Below are 19,971 nucleotides of genomic sequence, written 5' to 3' on the forward strand. Positions count from 1 at the left end.
TTTAATTTTGACAGTGATACCTACTATACTAGATGAAAACCTCCCTGAGCTAAAGAATTGCATCTTTTGATAAAAAGGTTCATTGGCCATCAGAGAAAAGCAATGAAAGGAGATGCACACCTAGACCTACTTTGGGGATTTTTTTTTTTTTTTTGCGGTACGCGGGCCTCTCACTGCTGTGGCCTCTCCCGTTGCCGAGCACAGGCTCCAGACGCACAGGCTCAGTGGCCATGGCTCACGGGCCCAGCCGCTCCGCGGCATGTGGGATCCTCCCGGACCGGGGCACGCATCCCCGCGTCCCCTGCATCAGCAGGCGGACTCTCAACCACTGCACCACCAGGAAAGCCCTGGGGATTTTTTTTTAAATAAGGAAAAAAAATTATAAATATCCAAACAGAAAAATAAAAAAAGATATCTGTAAGGTGGCAGATGGAGTTATAGGCATCAAATTTCTCCTCTGAAACACTAAATGCTACTAGGCAATTGTGCTGGGAATCCCAACACTCTGCTGGGTTTGATGCACTAGGAGGACCACAGGACTCAGCATTTAGTTATAGCCATGGCTGTGATTCATTTCAGAGAAAGGAGACAAAGCAAATCAACAAAGGGAAAAGAAATGCATGGAATGAAGACCAGGGAAACCAGGAGCACACTTTCAGGAGCCTCTCCCAGCGGAGTCACACAGGACGCGTTTCTTCCCCAGCAATGAATTCTGACAACACGTGTGACATGCCATCTACCATGGAAGCTCACTAGACACTCAGTGCCTGATAGTTTTTTTCGGGGGCTGGTCCCCTAGGCACCCTCTGCCTACTACATACCAAGATTCCAGACTCCTAGAAAGAAAGCAGTTATGCAGCGTAAACCACGTTGTTTGTACAATTTAGACACAATGATTCACCCTTACGAGTTCTGGAAACTTTGGGAACCCTTCCCAAATCCAAGTTCCCAGACACCAGCCAAGGGTCAACCTTGCTAGCAGACCTTTCGAAGGATAACAGTCTCAGGTCTACTCCATTAACTGTTTTCTGCACAACAATGAGATAGCACATGCATATTTTTAGTTTAAAATATGACCCAATAGTTGTTTTTAATTGAAGTATAGTTGATTTACAATATTATATTAGTTTTAAGTGTACAGCATAATGTCAGTATTTTTGCAGATTATACTCCATTACAAGTTATTGCAAGAAAATGGCTGTAATTCCCTCTACTATACAATATATATTCTTTTTGCTTATCTATTTTATACATAGTAGTTTGTACCTGTTAATCCCATACCCCTAATTTGTCCCTCCCACCTTCCATCTCCCCTTTGAAAACCACAAGTTTGTTTCCTATATCTGTGAGACTATTTCTGTTTTGCATATACATTCATTTGTATTATCTTTTTAGATTCCATATATAAATAATATCATACAATATTTGTCTTTCTCTGATTTATTTCACTAGCATAATATTCTCTAGGTCCATCCACATTGCTGCAAAGCAGAATTTCATTCCTTTTGTGGCTGAGTGATATTCCATTATATATACCACATCTTCTTTATCCATTCATCAGTTGATGGGTACTTGGGTTGCTTTCATGTCTTGGCTGTTGTAAATAGTGCTGCTATGAACATTGGGATGCAGGTATCTTTTTGAATTAGTGTCTTCATTTTTTCTTGATATAGACCCAGGAGTAGAATTTCTGGGTCATATGGTAGTTCTGTTTTTAGTTTTTTGAGAAACTTCCATAATGTTTTCCATAGGGGCTGCACCAATTTACATTCCCACCAACAGTATACTATGGTTCCCTTTCCTCCACATCCTCTCCAACATTTATTATTTGCAGACTTTTTGATGATAGCCATTCTGACAGGTATGAGGTAATATCTCATTGTTGTTTCAGTTTGCATTTGTCTAATAATTAGTGATGTTGAGCATCTTTTCATGTGCCTGTTACCCAGCTGTATGTCATCTTTGGAAAAATGTCTATTCAGGTCTTCTGACCTTTTTTTTTTATCACATTGTTTGTATTTTTTGATATCGAGTTGTATGAGCTGTTTACATATCTTGGATATTAACCCCTTGTCGGTCACATTATTTGCAAATATTTTCTCCCATTCCATAGGTTGTCTTTTCATTTTGTTGATGGTTTCCTTTTCTATGCAAAAGCTTTTAAGTTTAATTAGTCCTCATTTGCTTATTTTTGCTTTTATTTCTTTTGTCTTAGGAGACAGGTCCAAAAAATATTGCTACAATTTATGTCAAAGAGTGTTCTGCCTATGTTCTTTTCTAGGAGTTTTATGGTTTCGTGTCTTACATTTAGGTCTTTAAACCATTTTTGAGGGTTTTTTTTTTGTATGTGGTGTGAGGGAATGTTCTAACTCATTGTTTTTCTACATGTAGCTGTCCAGTTTTCCTAACACCACTTATTGAAAAGACTGTCTTTTCTCCATTGTATATTTTTGCCTCTATTATCATAGATTAATTGACCATAGGTGTGTGAGTTTATTTCTGGGCTCTCTATTCTGTTCCATTGATCTATGTGTCTGTTTTTGTGCCAGTACCATACTGTTGAGATTACTGTAGCTTTGTAGTATAGTCTGAAATCTGGGAGGGTTATACCTCCAGCTTTGTTCATTTTTTCTCAAGATTGCTTTGGCAATTTGGGGTCTTTTGTAGTTTCATATAAATTTTAGGATTATTTGTTCCAGTTCTGTGAAAAAATGTCATGGGCATTTTAATAGTGATTACATTAAATCTGTAGATTGCTTTGTGTATGACCCAATAGTTTTAAACTCAGCTGAATTGTTGTTTATGAGCCATGGCAATAGACAGACATTCTCAGATATGCAAAGTAACACTTCATACCCTTCCTAAAAAAATTACGAGTAAGAGTATTCGTTTTCTATTACAGCTGTAACAAATTACCACAAATTTCATAGTTTAAGACAACAGAAATGTATTATCTTACAGCTACAGATGTCAGAAGTCCAACGTGGGTCTCACTGGCAAAAATTAACGTGTCAGCAGAACTAGGTTCCATCTGGAGGCTCTAGGGGAGAATCCTTTTCCTTGCCTTTTCCAGCTTCTAATGGCCACCTGGATTTCTTGGCTCATGGTTTCTTCTGTATTCAAAGCCAAAAGCAGTGGGTCAGGTCCTTCTCATGCTGCCCTCTCTCTGACCTGCTTCTGTAGTTACGTCTGTCTCTGATCACAGCCAGTAGGTTCTCTGTTTCTAAAGATTTCTGTGCTTACATTGAACCTGGATTATCCAGGATATACTTCCTATGTTAATGACCTGACCTTAGTCACCTCTGCAGAGTCCTTTTTGCCAAAATAAGGTAACATATTCCCAAATTCTGGGGATTAGAATGTGGACATTTTTTGGGGGGTGGGGGGATTATCCTGCTGACCTCAGTAAGTATTCCAGCCCACGAAGAAGTGAATCAAAGACCATAGGACTGGTGAAGGGGATAGTACAGGGGTTCCCCAGATGGAAGAGGAAGAAGGGAGACTAGAACCAATGTTTGAGAGAGTGTGTTTGAAGATTTTAAACAATTCAGTGGTGGGAGAGCAGATCATGGAAGTGGAGGTGGGGAATGATGGGGAAAGATCGTCTGTAGTCGAATCGCAAAGGTCTTGAGTACCATGATGAGATGTTTGTTCTCCATGTGAAGGCCATGAGCAGGATAGAGACATCTATATGCCTTAAAACTCAGTATGACAGCAGGGCAGGCAGGAGGATAGCCACAGTGGCCTTGTGACACTGGTAAACCCACTGAGTTTGGCTCTGAAGAGCTGGGAGGCTAGGGCAAAACTGGAAACATGTCAGTTTCTGTCCGTTTATTTTCTCTCTTCAGATCTTAAAAGCAATATCCCACAGGAGCCACCTGGATGGCTTTTTAAATTAAGGAAGCAGCAATCAGTAAGCAGAGTAGACCACTGTTTGGGGAGGTGCTCAGTATGCCCCTCCTCTGCAGAGGTGAAGGGAACGGAGCTCCCCGGCTTCCTGCCCGCAGGAAGTAAGGACCCCACCTGGGGATCTGATTTGTAAGAGTGGGCGATGTAAAAATGAAGCAATTTAGAACTGGTTTGTGGAAGCAGTGTCCATTGGTGGGACAGTCATTCCTGACTAGACTGAAATATGATTCCTGCCCATTTTCCAAGCCTGATCCTCCAGCTTCCCATTGATTTTATAAACCTTCCAATATCCTTCCAGTAGATTGTTTTTTAAAATGTTTGCTAAAGACTCAGTTTATTTTGCTTGCAACTGGTAACCCTGATCAAGTTAGTAACTCTTGCTATACGCCTTTGCTCAACGCAAGCTGTCTCTTTCATGCTACATGAGGCAGAACCGCAAGTTCCTCAATGATCTAAATGTTTTTGTGAAGGACACAGGCACCCCACTGAAGGCAGTTTTCCTTCTCTCTGGATGAGAATGTAAACTGACCTCTGAAATTCCCATAAATCCAGAGACATAATTCTCAGACCAGTGCCGGCAACGAGAGCTGTCCCTGTAACCAACTGTATGGAAGGCCTGGACTACAAGCCCTTGTGAGAACCTTGTTGCAAAGACTTCCAGGCATGAGTCATGAAGCAATTGCAGAACTGTACCTGCCTGAGGCTTCATGCAGGCCACGGGTATCTGAGACAGTCCAATGGTCAGGCCCATGCTCTAGTCCTCTACTCTGAGGTCTGCCCCTGTATTAAGTATGTGGGCCAGGTTTTCTTAGCTCATCCACCCTACAAAATGTGTTCCCCTCCAAGCTATGGCAGAGTTATGCTGTCTCCATCTTTACAGAGCTTGCCCATGAGTGCTGCTTGAATAGTTAGTGGTACCACTGTTGACCAATCATGTAAATGAACCAGATAATCTCATGCAGTCTCAGTGTCCTCATCTTTAGAATGGAGATAATAAAACTAACATCTCACAGAACCTGTGAGACTCAGATGATCTAATGGATTTAAAAGAATTTTGTAAACTGTAAAGAGCTGCACAGACCTGCAAGAGTATAATTATGTACTTGATGTCTTTTAGTAGGAAATCAAGTAATAAAGTCCTGTGATTTAGTTCCCAGAAAAAAACTGTCTTTGCCTAAAGAGTGATCCACATGGTCCCTGCTCTCTGAAATGGGACATGATAACTTTAGTAGCCAACACTCTTTTGTGGCAAGTGATGGAAACCCAAGTTGAAATACTTTAAGTCAAAAGAGGGGTTTATTGGATCATGTTACTAGGAGAGGCAGGGGTGAGGCTGGATGTAGGGATGGCTGGAAATGGGGATCCATCCATCAATTGACACCTCTTTCAGTCTCCTCCCCACTCTCTCACCTTCGTGATCCTCTCTTATTGGCTTTGTCCTCTCTGTCTGCACTTGCTTTCTCCATGTACTGGGAACAAGGTCTTCAAACCTTCGGATTCCCATCAGCTCAGTAACCATAGGAAAAAATCTTCCCTGCTAGCTTCAAATTAAGAGGGCTAAACTCAGATTTACCAGATTTCTTAGTCATGGAAGTAATACTTAATGTGCAACAGAGCACATTCTCCTAATATCCATTCTCCTCTTCTTGCTGGAACTTCCATTTTTGAGCTGGGCATATTTCTGATCAGTTAATACATTCCCCAACCTCCCTTGAAATTAGGCATGGCCATGTGTCCAAGTTCTGATCAATGAGAGGTAAGCAGAAGTATTCTGAGGTATTTCTGGAAAACTTAAAAGGAAGAGGTTGCTCTTTTCTCCTTTCTATAGTTTGGAATGTGGATGCAATGGCTAGAGCTCCAGCAGCCATCTTACACCACGAAGTGGCTTTGGGCATGGAAGCTATGTATGGCAGAGGAACAAGATAGATAGAGCCTGGGTCCCTGATACCATGTCTCTGTCCTGCCAGCCTTGAACTGCCCCCTCTTTTCCTTTTTATGTGTGAGAAAAAAATCTACTTCTATCTTGTTTAAGCTACTATTGTGGGGTCTTGGTTATTTCAGCTAAATCTAATCCTAAATGAAATACAACTCAGGTTGAGGGGAGAACATCAGTTGACAGAAGAAGGGGCTGGGGAAAAGACATCTCAGGAAACATAAAACAATAGCTGTTAGAGTAGCCCAGTGTCTCCCTTCCTGCCTTGGACTTTAGGAACTTTTCAGCAGCCTGGGGTTCTCCACTCTTCATGCTCCCTTTAGTCTCATTCTGTGAGGTCCTCCTTTTGCATGCTTTGGTTAATGCCAGCGTTTACAAAAGTAAGCAGAGTGTACCATGAAAACCACGTTTCCAACAGTGTGCTCCATGAAACACTCATCCCCTGAGGTACTTGGAGGAAAATGGATCCATGGTCATTGTCTGGGGAATGCTACCAACTACTCCCTCTCAGAGATTCACAAAGCACATTAGCATGGTAAAGGCTCTGAAAAGTTCTTCAGTTAAAGAAACCCAATTAATTTTCTTTAATTCAGCTCTTACCCAACGTTATTTTATCACAGAAACCTCCTTTTCCCCCACATAACACCTACTAATATCCCATGGGGAAAGAAGCTTTGAGAAATGTTTGATTAGATAAGTAATAGCAAAAATAGTAGCCGTGACCTTGGAAACTGCTTGGGTGAACAGGTGTTTTAGCAGCATCACTTGGGTTTATACATATAGTCACCCACCAGCCATGAGGACCTGTGCTGGTTGTACCTGGATCATGATGTCATAGCTGTGGCCATAGTGGGACTGTGACTTCTGTCGTTCTAGACCCAACGTTCCAATGTCCATTTTCCTCTGTCTCTTTCACGAGAAGCTTGCAGACAGCTCTGAGTCTGGTTTTGGTGAGATCAGCAATCATTTAAACTCCAGAGAAGAGAAAGGCTGTTTGCTGGAGTCTCTGCAGGTGCAAACCTGCCTTCAACACACAGACCAGAGACAGGATGAGAATTAAAGCAAGAGACGTGCCGGTAAGCTGGGAAGGGAAGCCCTCTGGAGCCTTGGCCAGACTGAAGCCAGAGCCTCCTGTGGAGTATAACCTCCTCCAACTGTCTGAGAAATGTGAGCCCTGCTCTTGAATCGTGCGACCAAGCAGGCTGTTGCTGCTTATGAGGGATCTGCACAAGCAGATCCCCACGGGTCTGCTGAAGGCTGGGCTACCTGTCCTGCAGACTGTTTGGGAGGAAGTTTCCAGTTCTGTTTTCCCTGGTCTGGGAGCACAACTCTGGATTGCTGGCTGACATATCACCTACAAACTGACAGACCAGAGGCTGCCAAGGAGAGGGACTGAGGACAAAGTGAGGGAAAGAAATCCCCAGGCCAGTCTCTGGGGAGAATCCCCCTCCCTTCTGTCACAAAGACAGGCAGCAGCAGGCACCTCCTGCTGTTCCTTCAAATTGAAACCTCTCTCCTGCCACCCCCACCAGATACCCAGTTCTTTTGAGGTCCGTCCCAGACACAGAATAGAATGACCTTAAAACTAACAGATTTGAACTCCATGAGCTGCCCTTTATTGCCCATGTGGCCTTGGGAACGTCCCTTAGACTCCCTGGAGCACAGAGAACGTGGGTCACTGAGAAGATGCGATGAGTGAGAGAACCACCTGGAAATGCCCAATGGAGTACTGAGCACACTCTAGGTGATATATATATATATACACACACACACACACATACACACAAAGTATATATTTATTTATGTATTTAAATATCTCCCCCCGGGACTTCCCTGGTGGAACAGTGGTTAAGAATCCGCCTGCCGATACAGGGGACATGGGCTCGATCATGGTCTGAGAAGTTCCCACATGCCGCGGAGCAACTAAGCGCATGTGCCACAAGCGCTCTAGAGCCCGCGAGCTGCAACTACTGAGCCCGTGCACCACAACTACTGAAGCCCGCCTAGAGCCCGTGCTCTGCAACAAGAGGAGCCACATCAATGAGAAGCCCGCGCACCGCAACAAAGAGTAGCCCCCACTCACCGCAACTAGAGAAAGCCCACGTGCAGCAATGAAGACCCAGCGCAGCCAAAAATAAAATAAAGATAAATATCTCCCCCCTTCCTTGCTTCCAGCTTTTTCTTATTCTTCCAAAGTGAGCTTTCCTACCCCCAAGTCTTTCTTAAATAGGACCTGACTTAAAGTAGGATTTTCTCGCCTTTTCCACTTTGGGAACAAGCCCTGAAACTGAATGTGAAGGGAGTCACAGCAGACACTTTGAAGTCAATTTTAGAATAAATTTTGATTGGTTTGAGAAGTTGATTCTTGGAGATTATCTCCATGAAATATGTTTTCAGGGGAGCTTGGTTTTATTTTGTTTTCTTTTATGTTTTTCCATGAATGTGCTTCCAGCCTAAATCTGTGAAAGATTATCCTGGACCAGGCGCAATTCATTCTCCCTTTGTTGTCGGGATTTCCAGAACAAAGAGATATCCAGTCCCAAACTGGAGTGACTTCATATATTGCAGAAGGAGGGAGGGAGGGAGAGGGGGAGAGAGAGAGAGAATGCCACAGACAATGAGTGGGGAGGGTTGAGGAGAGAGAGGGGGAGATTGGTTTTCAGATCTGTCCTGAACCTCTCAATTTTATTCATAGAAGTCACAGCCAGCCTTGGTTGGAAAGCAGCAGTTAATGTAACTGTAGGTTCTGTCGGAAGCTTCCTCATAATCATCAGCAGGGCAGCTGCTTATGCTGTAAGAGGGAGATCGAGCCCTGTTTGTATATATGGAATTGCTTTCTCCCCTTTTCTTGGTAATAAAAACCAAAACCACATGGGAGTAGGTTTCAGCATTCCAGGTGCAAGGACACTGAGTTCTCTGGTGTGAGTCTCTCCTCTCCAGCATAGCAGAGTCATATTCCTCAAATTCAAATGGGACCTGGACCCCCAGTCTTCAAGGCTCTCCTGCTGCCACAGAAATTGAAGTCTACTCCTTGAGTACTATCCCCTCAGCACTCCACTGCAGAACCCTAAGAGGAGTGGGTATCTCCTCAGCCCACCCCTCATCAGGAGGCTGCCCCGAGGCCTAAGTGCAGAAGGGGCCCTAACCCAGGCACACCTCCGGGCAGAGTCCCATGTCTGCTCACTCATCAGCCCCTAATACAGGTCAGGACATCCAGACCTATCAGGAACCCCAGACAGGCCCAGGCATTTGAAAGTCATTTAATGTGCAATGCACATTTGCATAGTAAAGGCTTTGAGAGGTCCTGCAGTGAAGTACTACATTTGACTTTAAGTAGGTGCATTCCTTGCTTAACTAACCTTGGACCACCTTTCTCATGGAAGGCTGGTTATCTCATTGAGAAGCACTCCATGGAATGCTGGAAGATGATGCCATGGAGCCATTCACAACCCTGGACACAGCCGTGTCCAGCCCCCTGAAGAGCAGAGATAATATCTGATCCAGTTTTGGGTCCACAAGATCTAGCACATGACCTAGAAAAGAGTGTTTGTGGAATGAATAAATGAGTGAATTAATGAAATCATGTGAATCTGGGAATTATAACTGTGTGCCAAACTCTTCTCCAGGGCAATTAATACTATGACCAATGCATAGCTTGGTTAAGACCAAATCTTTTTTTTTTCCTCAACATTTATACCAATTACAAACTGGCGGGCCTTGAACCAGATCTGTCTAATATACGTGTTTTGTTTGGCCAGCACAGGGGCTTATTTTTTTTTTAATGCCTTTAGGTAAGGTCTGAACCCTGCAGCACAGCCAGGTTCTGCCTCTTCCTGTCTCACCCTGGCCTCTTCCCACATTCTCATCACCTTCTTAGCTCCTGAAAGCTTTGAGTTTGCCATCTCAGCTTAAATCTCCCTGGGAAGTTGCTTTTTCAGTCTGACCATGGACATCATGAATTTATTTTGAAATGGATTTTCCGGGGTGAGAAATCATGCAGATCTTTAAACTTTAGACCTTTACAATGAAATAGCTATAGAGCTGTACATGGCACAGGCCCTCATACACTTAAGGCAACTCCCTGAGCCAAATTGATGATGTGGTGGGGACAGCCTTGTCCATGTGCTTGTCTTCCCACAGTGGTGATCCTCAAGCTTGTCACTGGGAGAGCTTATGAAGGTCCACTTTGCTGGGTCCACCTCCAGAGCTTCTGGGTTAGTGGGTCGTCCACAGGGCAGAGAATTTGCATTCCTAACAAGTTCCCAGGTGATGCTATGGCTGATGGCCCAGGGACCACACTTTGAGATCTGCTACTCTACTGTTTACAAAGCTCTCTCACAGTCATTATCTTATTAGACCCCGACATCCAGCCTATGGTGTGACCAGGGAAGGAATCGCTACTCACAGACCACAAATGAGGAAAGGGGGACTCAGAGAGGTTAATCGATGGCCTAAGGTCACACAGCTTGATGTGAATTAGGGTCTTCCAATGTCAGGTCAATCAGCCTGTGGACAAGGATGTGGTCAAAAGAGACCATCCAACATCATTCTGTTTTAGGACAAAGGGATTGGATTGGTGAACAACTGAGCTAGCATTTCAGGAAGTTACTTTCCTGCAGGAGAGATCTCTGATGCCCAAGTGGGAGCTGACAGCCTCTCTCCAGCCCTCTCAGCAATAGGACTCCACACTGTGGCTCTACATGGACAAGAAGTGAGAGGGCCCAAAGCAGCCCACCACCCACTCCACCCTGTGTTTCTGGCCCGGTAGCATACCCAGCCAGGGCAGGAGAGGAGCAGAGATGCCCCACCCACTGGAAGCAAGATACCCCTCACTGAATTTTCTGTGTAGCAACCAAAGTGGAGTGAGAGACGGGCACAGACTGCAGCCTCTAGGAGGGAAGACGGGGGGAGCACAGACCATATGGAGCAAGAGTGACAGAATTTGGCAGTGCAGCCTCTGCAGATGGGCCTGCTTATGTCCAGACGCAATCTGAGGCCAAAGACTGAATCATCTCTCTAGCAATTTCTTGTTTCCAAACACGTCTATTGAAGAAGGTGGGGATGCTCTGCACAGATAAGCAGACAACAGAAGAGAAAAGCTGCCTTTGCTGGTGGTGGTGGAGGTGGGGCTGGGGAGTGGCGGGGGAGAAGGGCTGCAGAATATCCCCTTGAGTGGGGTGGACGTCACTGGATGATGAGAAGGGAGCCTGGCAGATGGGTAGCGTTTAGAGTCCATATCAAGTTTTTTACGTGTGTTTTCTTCTGTGAGCCTCGTGACACTATAAGAGGGTTAGCATGATCAGCCCCATTTTACAGGAGGGAAGACTTGAGATTTTACAGGGTGATTTGTCAAGGTCTCCCAGCTGATGAGGGCAGAGTTGTGAGTGAGGAAGAACAAATGGGGCATCCACACACATCCGAGGGTCCCCTCCACCCGCTGTGTCCAACGCTGAGATCCTTGTATCAGTCTCCTAGGTGATCCTGTGCCCCAGCCCCTGTGTGGCCTTCCAAGTTACTCAGTCCCCAGCAGGGCTCCCCAGGGTCTGTCTTCAGGATAAAGTGTGGGCTGCTCTGCCTGGCATGCATTCCAGGCCCTGCAAGGCCAGGCTCCAGCCTGCATCCCCAGCCTCGTGTCCATCCCTCCCCTGTGAGGCTCCAAGCTTGGGCCCAGCCAGTTAACTTGCAGTTCCCTGAACACACTCAGGGCTGTCTGGCCTCCAGTCTTGGCTTTGGTGCCTTCCAGTCACATCTCCCTGTGGCACTTCTACTTTGTTATCTTTACTTGTGCCTGTGTCTTTTCTCTCCTCATTTAAATGTCTGGTCTTCTAGGACTATGACCTCCCTCTCCTTGCCACTCATCCCTGCACCATAATGAACATCCTTCACATATATGTCCCACCTTACAGTTCGCAGAGTGCTCTCCCTCTGCAAGGTGACAAAAGGGGGTGGGTATCAGCCCCATTCCAGACTGAGGCCAGAGAAGGGAAGGGATACCTAGTTGGCAAAGCCACAGTGACTGAACCCAGGTTCCCAGAGTACAGGTCCAGTGCTCTTTCGGCTGTGCTCCAGTTTACGGAAGGTGACTTTATTTACTTGAGGACAAGCTGCCCACCCACACAGAGGTGGTGCCCACATGCCTCAGGGTTGCCTTTGGGGAGAAAGAGGGCTGTATTAGTTTCTTGTTGCTGCTATAACAAATTACCACACACTTAGTGGCTCAGATTATACAAATGTATGATTATCTCACAGTTCTTTAGGATGGAAGTCTAACTCAAGGCTCCCTGGGCTAAAGTCCGGGTGTTGGCAGGGCTGTGTTCCTTTTTGGAGGCTCTAGGGGAGAATCTGTTTCTTGCTTTTTTCTACCTTCTAGAGGCCACTTGTATTCCTTGGCTTGTGGCCCCTTCCTCCATCTTCAGCACCAGCAAAGAAGGCTGGTCAAGTCCTTCTCAGGTTGCATCTTTCTGACGTCCTCTTCTGTCTCCCCCTTCCACTCTTAAGGACCCTTGTGATTACATTGGACCCACCCAGAATCCAGGATACTCTCCCTCCCTCTTTTAAGGTCAGCTGATTTTCAACCTTAATTCCATCTGCAACCTTCATTCCCCTTTGTCATGTAATCTAACATACTCACAGGCTCCAGAGATTAGGGTATAGACATCTTTGGGGGCATTATTTTGCCTGTCTCAGGGACAAAGAGAAGATCCCTGCCCACAGAACCCATCAGTGGGTTACTTGGCAGAGTAGGTGACTCAGGCTTGGACCAGATGTGCTAGACCTTCAGCACCCTGTCCAGGGATACAGTTCTGTAGGACCTAGGAAAGTTCATGGATGGCTGAACTACTTTGATTTTGTTATCTTTATCTGTGCCCATGTCTTTTCTTACAGTCTAGTCCTTTAAAACCTGGAGCAAGCTCCCTAACACCAAGGTGCCCAGGGAAACTGAGGCTGCCCTGGTCATAGGCATTTAAACTTGCCCAAAATTTCCCACATCTTATTAATCTCTCATCCACCACCATACTCACTGCTTGCCTAATCTCAGGACGTGGCACCATCTCCAACCAAACCCCTACTACCACTCCCTACCTCCCACACACCCAGAGGCCTGGCCTGTTTATAATGAGAATTGGGTCACTTAGAATAAAATCCAAACTTCTTACCAAGGCTTCCAAGAGTCCTGCACACTCTGGCCTCAATATACTATCCCCATGTTCACTGAACTCCAAGAAGACTGGCCTCCTTTCCATCACCTGAATACACCATGTGCCTTCCTGTCCCAGGGCCTTTGCACAAGCTATTCCCTCTTCCTGTGACTCTCTTTTTCTACCTTTCCCCTGGCTGATTCCTACTCATCCTTAGATCTAAGCCCTTTTCAGAGGAGCCTTCTCTGATACCTCTCACCTCTCCCAATTAGGTCTCCCACATCCTTGTCTCTCTCTCCCAGAACCTAACTCTTTTACTTCATAGCATCTATGTCATTATCTCTGCCATGTGCAGGACAGAATACACTCAGGCTCTGTCACTGCAAGAAGGTCATTCTTTGGACCAAAATCTTTAGGATTAAAATGTGCTAAACTTTTCAACTTTATCCTCTCTTTTCAAGGAAAAGGAATGAGTCCAGCCTTAGAACCTCAGCTTCTACAGACTGATTTTTTTTCATGGGCTTTGAGGTCAGGCTGACCCCTTCCTGCTCCCTGCTCCTCCACCAGCTGAGCAAGTAAGTCACTGTTTCTCTCTGGGCCAATGACTCTGCTCTGCCCAGCTGACTCTGGCCCAGGAGGGTGTAGAATGCCCCCCACCTGCAAGCCATGAGAAGGCCAGAGGCCACCCAGTCAGAATCTAACACCCAATAGAGATGAGAAAAGGTGAAGGTTAACCAAGATGCACATTGTCCCCAGGATGCCCTTTCTGACTCCCTCGTCTCCTTTATCTGCCATTAGCGCTCTGCATCCTCTGGACAGGATACATGCTGCCAGAATCTGTTCTGCACCTTCATGATCCCTGCTAGGAAGGCCTGACTTTCGCATCAAGGACTTCAAGGGTTTCCTCAGGTTACTCTGGGATTGGCTTCAGACACCCAGGCTAAACAGGGGCCCGTCCACTGCAGAGTGGGCCATGGGCCCAGGGTCCACTTCTGCATCCTGCATCTCAGATGCTTCTCTGCCAGCTGTCTCCTTAATAATGCAGCCTTAATAAACCCTTGCTGAGGGTGAATCTCAGGGCAGGATCACTCTGCCCTCTGCCCTTGGTTCCCCCAGAGAGACCCACTTGGCCTACAGATGAGATCAGGCTGGTTGTCCAGAGCTCTTGGGGATGACAGGCGCTGGCCTCTCTGAAGATGGCTGAGCCAGGGTTCACAGTGCCCATCCTATTCATCTCATTCAGAGTCACAATGATGATAATAATAACATGAGTCAGAAGGTCATGATTTTTTTTTTTTTTTTGAGTGCCTGCTACGTGCTAGGCACAGGCTGGGTGCTTTATCTGAATTTTCCTCTGTTCCTCCCAACAAGCACATTTACAGATGAGGAAACTAAGGACAGAGAGCTTAACTGATTTATACAAGGTCACCTGGCCTTTGACTTGAGAAGCTAAAATGAGAACCAAGTTCTGCCTAACCTCTTACTGAGGTAGTCATATTCACAAAAATGCAGTCCATGTATATAGCATTTTATAGTCTATGGAGCCCTTTCCCATCTGCCACTGTCTCTGATCTTTGCAGTAACCCCTTGGGCTGTGTATCATCAGCCCATTTATTCAGATGGGGACACTGAGACTTAGAGTAAGGAATCAACTGGCTTAAATCAGGGGGTGTATGATTTATCTGTTGCCAGGTGTGTAAGAAATAACCCCCAAACTTGGCAGCTTAAAACAGTACACATTTATTATCTCACAGTTTGTGTGGTCAGGGATCCAGGCATGACTTAGCTGAATCTTCTGCTTCATGGTCTCCCATGAGGCTATAATCAAAGCATCAGCCCAGGGTCTGTGGTCTCATCTGAAGGCTCAACTTGACAAGAATCTGCTTCTAATCTCATTCACGTGATTGTTGGCAGGATTTAATTCTTTGTGTGTTGTTGGACTGAGGGCCTAACTTCCTTGCTGGCTGTGGACCAAATACCACCCTCAGTTCCTTGTTGTGGGGGCCTTTCCAGTATGGTAGCTCATTTTATCAAAGTGTACAAGCCAAGAAGGTGATCGAGTCTGCAAGCAAGGAGGTCATGATCTCGTAACCGAATCATGGAAGTGACATCCCACACATTTGCTGCATTCTATCCATCAGAAACAAGTCACTACTTCCACTCCAGACTCCTACCCCAGGGGAGGGAATTACACAAGGCCATGATTATTAGCAGGTGGGATTATTGGAGGCTGTCTTAGAAGTCTGCTTATCCCAGCAGGGGGCTGGGCTGGAGCCCGGGGTGTGCAGCTCTGAGTCTGGCCCTTCTTCCTGGACATGGAGATGTGCTGGCACGGTGGCAGGTGGCAATCTTCCCTTGTCTGTGCTCTCGGGAGGTTCTTAGGGCCATGCAGAGCCTGGGCCAGACGTCTCCATCCCAGGAAGAGAGCTGGCCCCATTTTAATTACATTGTCGCCCCCAGGGAAGCCTGTGCTCTTCTCCAGATAGTTTTGCTCCCCCTTTACTGCCATTCCTGTCTTTAAATCAAAGCCGCTCTCTGTTCAAGGGCTTCTGGCCCCGGGCAGGATGAGGATTTATGAGTGGGTGATCCAGAAATGTAATGTAAAGGAGTCAGGACCCAGACAATAATGTAAACTGAGAGGTCCTGGAGAGGCAGGCGGCCAGGGCCCAGTGACCTTTCAGGCTCAGCAACCATCACAGCCTCCCCTTTTATGAAACTCTTCCATCATCCATCCTTCTCTTCTGCCTACCCCCACTGTCCCTTCTTACTGCCCACGCTGCAGCCTCCCACCCACAGCCAGAGCCCAGGTCACCTGCATCTGCCTCAGCCTGCCTTTCCAGAGCTGCTTCTGCTGTCCTCCCCTGTCCTGTCTCCCTTCTCAAATCCTTCTGAGCTCCGGTCTACGTGAATAGGCTCCTGTCTCCATGCCTTTGCTCAGACTGTTTCCTCTCCTGGGATTATCCTTATCTCCAAGTCCTGGAGGTGAAACCTCGTTTAAGACTCCTTCACTGACCTGTCCGTGTCTCAAGGCACTGAGCACTGTGAGCCTTAATATTGGAGGCTGTTATGTCCATGGCACCCTCCCCACATTAGACTGAGACTTCCTTAAGGGTAAGGGCTGGGTCGGAACCTGCCATGGTTCTACCACTACCTGGCTCACGGGAGGTGATCAGTCAATGTTGGAATAATGGGAAAAGCCAAGGTCAGAAAACACTAATTCAAAAAGATACATGTACCCCATGTATTTTCACTGCAGCATTATTTACAATTGCCAAGATATGGAAGCAACATAGGTGCCCACTGACAGAGGAAAGGGTAAAGATGATGTGGTATATATACACAATGGAATATTACTCAGCCATAAAAAAGAATGAAGTCTTGCCATTTGCAACAACATGGATAGACCTGGAGGGTATTATGCTAAGTGAAATAAGCCAGACAGAGAAAGACAAATACTGTATGTTTTCACTTAGATGTGGAATCCAAAAAACAAAACAAAGAAACAAAGATAACAAAAGAGAAACAGACTCACAGCTACAGAGGAAAAACTAGTGGTTACTGGAGGGAGCAGGGGGAAGGGCGAAATAGGTGAAGGGGATTAAGAAGTACAGACTATCAGTTACAAAATAAACAGGTCACAGAGATGTAATGTACAGCACAGGGAATATAGTCAGTATTTTATAATAATGTTGTATGCTGTGTAATCTATAAAAAGAGTCACTATGTTGTACACCTGAAACTAATATAATATTGTAAGTCAACTACACTTCAATTTAAAAAAAAGAAATTGGGCTTCCCTGGTGGCGCAGTGGTTGAGAGTCCGCCTGCCGATGCAGGGGACACGGGTTCGTGCCCCGGTCCGGGAAGATCCCACATGCTGCCGAGCGGCTGGGCCCATGAGCCATGGCCGCTGAGCCTGCGCGTCTGGAGCCTGTGCTCCGCCACGGGAGAGGCCACAGCAGTGAGAGGCCTGTGTACCGAATAAGAAAATAATAAATAAAAAATTAAAAAAAGAAATTATCTTTGAGCAAATAGTGCTCTCCCTTTACCCCTTCCATGTGTGGTCAGTGACTTCCCACCCTGCTCCTTCTCTCTTCCCTGGGGTACTCTCCTGTGCCAGGCCTGCTGGTTACAGCACCCCGACCCTGCCACATACCACATGCTCCAAGCACCTATTCTATGCCTCCCACACAAGTTTGGGAGACTATGTGTGGGAACAGATGAAGGCAAAATCTTCTTTGCCCAGAGCAAAACCACCTTCCCAGACATGTGTGGGGTCACAGATATCCAGAGGGACATAGACAGTTGTGCTCAGAAGATGCCACCCAACCCTCTCCTGCTTTCTACCTGACTTGGTTTCCCGGCCAAGGGCCGCTTGGGTCACCCAGGAGTCACCCCTGACTGCTGCTTCTTCCTCGACTTTTCTCCATTCTCCAATTAGTCCCGTGTTTTGTAAGTTCTACCTTCTATTGAAAGCGCTCTTCCGTGTGCACCCTTTTCTCCACCCCAACTGCCACTGCCCCGTCCAGGCCACCAAGGATCCCCTCCCTGCCCCCTCCCCCGCCATTGCTCTCCCTGCCTCCACCTCACCCTACGCATTTATCCTCCACTCAAGTGGCTGGAGCCAACATTTGTATCAAGTCCCTCACTTGCTCAAAAGCTCTGTGGCTCCCCACTGCCTGGGAACAGCACTCATGCTGCCGGCAATCAAGCGCTCCGCAGTCTGGCTGCCCTGGGGCTTCTCTGGCCTCATCTCCCATCTCCCCATCATCTCTCCCCACACTCTCGAAGGCCCTGCAGACTGGACCACGCCCCGTTCCCCAGTGCTCCTGGTGCTTCGCATCTCCACTTCCTCCTCATCTCTGCCCAGGTAGCCCTACCGTCCTTCCAGGACAGCACAAAGGCTGCCTCCTCCTTGAAGCCTTCTGTGACCACCTTCCAGAAGGCAGTGAACTCTCAGCCCTCTGAGGTCCCAAAGGTTTCGCATTAAGAGTATAAAAGGCACTCTTTTTTGCCATCTTTCACCCCCAATTGCGAGCTCCCCGGGGCAAAGACTAACCTCAGCTCCCTCTCTTCCAAACCCCGCCCTGCTGCTGCCTCCTGCGTGGAGACAAAGACAAAGGCCTCCCTTGGGGGAGGGGAGCTGCCTTGAAATCTCCTGGAGGCTCCTGTCAGCTCAGTCCGGGAGAAGAAAGTGGCCCAGAAGGCTGCGCTCCACGGGAGGGGTTCTCACCAGAAGGCCCAGTGCTGGGCCTGAGCCAAGGAGTGTTTGCGGGAGCGCAGGGGTGTGCGGATGGGGGAGGGGGGCTTGGCAGCCACAGGGGCTGGTTGTGATCCGCTCTTGTTCTAGTTCCCTGATGTCTTTGTTCAGAATCCCCAGTGTGCTCCTCACTGGGCTAGGCGGTAGGGGTAGGCATGGCTCAGAGAGGGGGCAGGGCCAGCCCCCCTCCTTCAAGGGGAGAACTGAGAAAGGGGAAGAGTCTGGAAGGAGCCTTTTTGTTAAAGGGTATAGCTGGGCATGGGTCCCTTCCGTTGCTTAGGGTCTGATTACTTCTCCTTCAAGCTATTCTTTCTGTCTGCTCTGAGCCTCCAGCCTCTCCCTCTGGGCTGGCTCCTTCTCTTCAAACAGCCCACCCTCACCCCACATTGGGCTCCCCTCCCCAAGCCTTGCCCACCCCCCTTTCCTAGGGGTGTCCTCACCAAGGGCTGTGGGTCAGGGTTCAAAGCCTACACCCTCCTCTTCCTGGGCACCCCAGCCCACCCGCTTGTCTGAGCCAATCCATTTTGTTTCATATTTATCTGCCCTGACTCTGAGGTAAAGTTTATCACACAATCCACACAGCTGGAGGGGCAGCCCAGGTTTCCATCTCATCTCCACCCCTTATCCCCAGGTGCCCTGGGCCTGTCCCTACACCACTCGGAGCCTCAGAGTCCTCACCTAAAATGGAGGGAACAGTACCTGCCTCACAGGTGCCGCCTGACCAGGCACACGGAACTGCCACATACCATCAGGAGTGCCCTGTCCTCCTTACTCAGTGTCACAGCCCCGTGGTGTCTACTCCACGGGTCTTTCCTTGTGAAGCCCACCTTTCCAAGCAATCTTTCCTTCTCTATCCACCCCTCTCTTCTGCCCTCCTCCTCTCTTCCTGGGCAAGCCCAGCCACCCCTCGGCTTCTGCAGCCGTGAGGACACCACCGGCTCCCAAGCCTGCATCTCCAGCCTTATCTCTCTCTCCTGAGCTCTGGAGGCCCTTCTTGGCCCTCCCTCAGGCACCTCAAACTCAACAGTCCCAAACAACGTGTCTTCCCCATCATACCTTCTCTTCCTCCTGAGTTCCCCATCTCAGGGAGTGGTCCCACCATCCACTCAGTCCACAAATCCTGAAGTGATCCTTCCCTCCAGACAGCCCAAGTTCAGTGACAGCTCTGTCACTTTCAAGCTGTGTGACCTGGGACCTCAGTTTCCTCATCTATGAAATGGGATAACAGCCCAGAGGTTGTGAGAGGATTAAATGGCATCATTCACTCAGGGTGGCAGCACAGAACATGGTATGGCCTAAAATCTATTGTAAACTATTGTTATTATTATGATTACTAGAGGGGCCCTCTTCTTAATCTAACAGCCACTGTCCCTCTGGATTGGCTTGGGAGGAAGGCAGGATGATGCCCATGGAGCCATGGAAGGAGACAGGGGAGGATGGAGCCAGATGCGGAGGAGGAGGGTTCATGGAGCAGGGGATTCCCAGTGGAGGACTGTCTGTGGGCCGTGAGGGGTAAGGCTCCTGGGGAAGAAGAGCTGGCATGGGACAGGGAGATGTCCAGGAAATGCTAATGGGGCCCAGGTTAGTGCCCAGATGACTCCCTCTCAGGTCCTTTCCAGCTGTACATGCTCCCATTGTGGGGAGTTCTCTGCGTCTGACACCATCCCCTTCCTGGAACATTAAAGCCAGAGAGGCATCTCACTGAGCTCAAGACCAGAACTTCCAGCAGA

The sequence above is a fragment of the Orcinus orca genome, chromosome 6 (genome assembly GCF_937001465.1).
Source record: "Orcinus orca chromosome 6, mOrcOrc1.1, whole genome shotgun sequence".
Lineage (NCBI taxonomy): Eukaryota > Metazoa > Chordata > Mammalia > Artiodactyla > Delphinidae > Orcinus > Orcinus orca.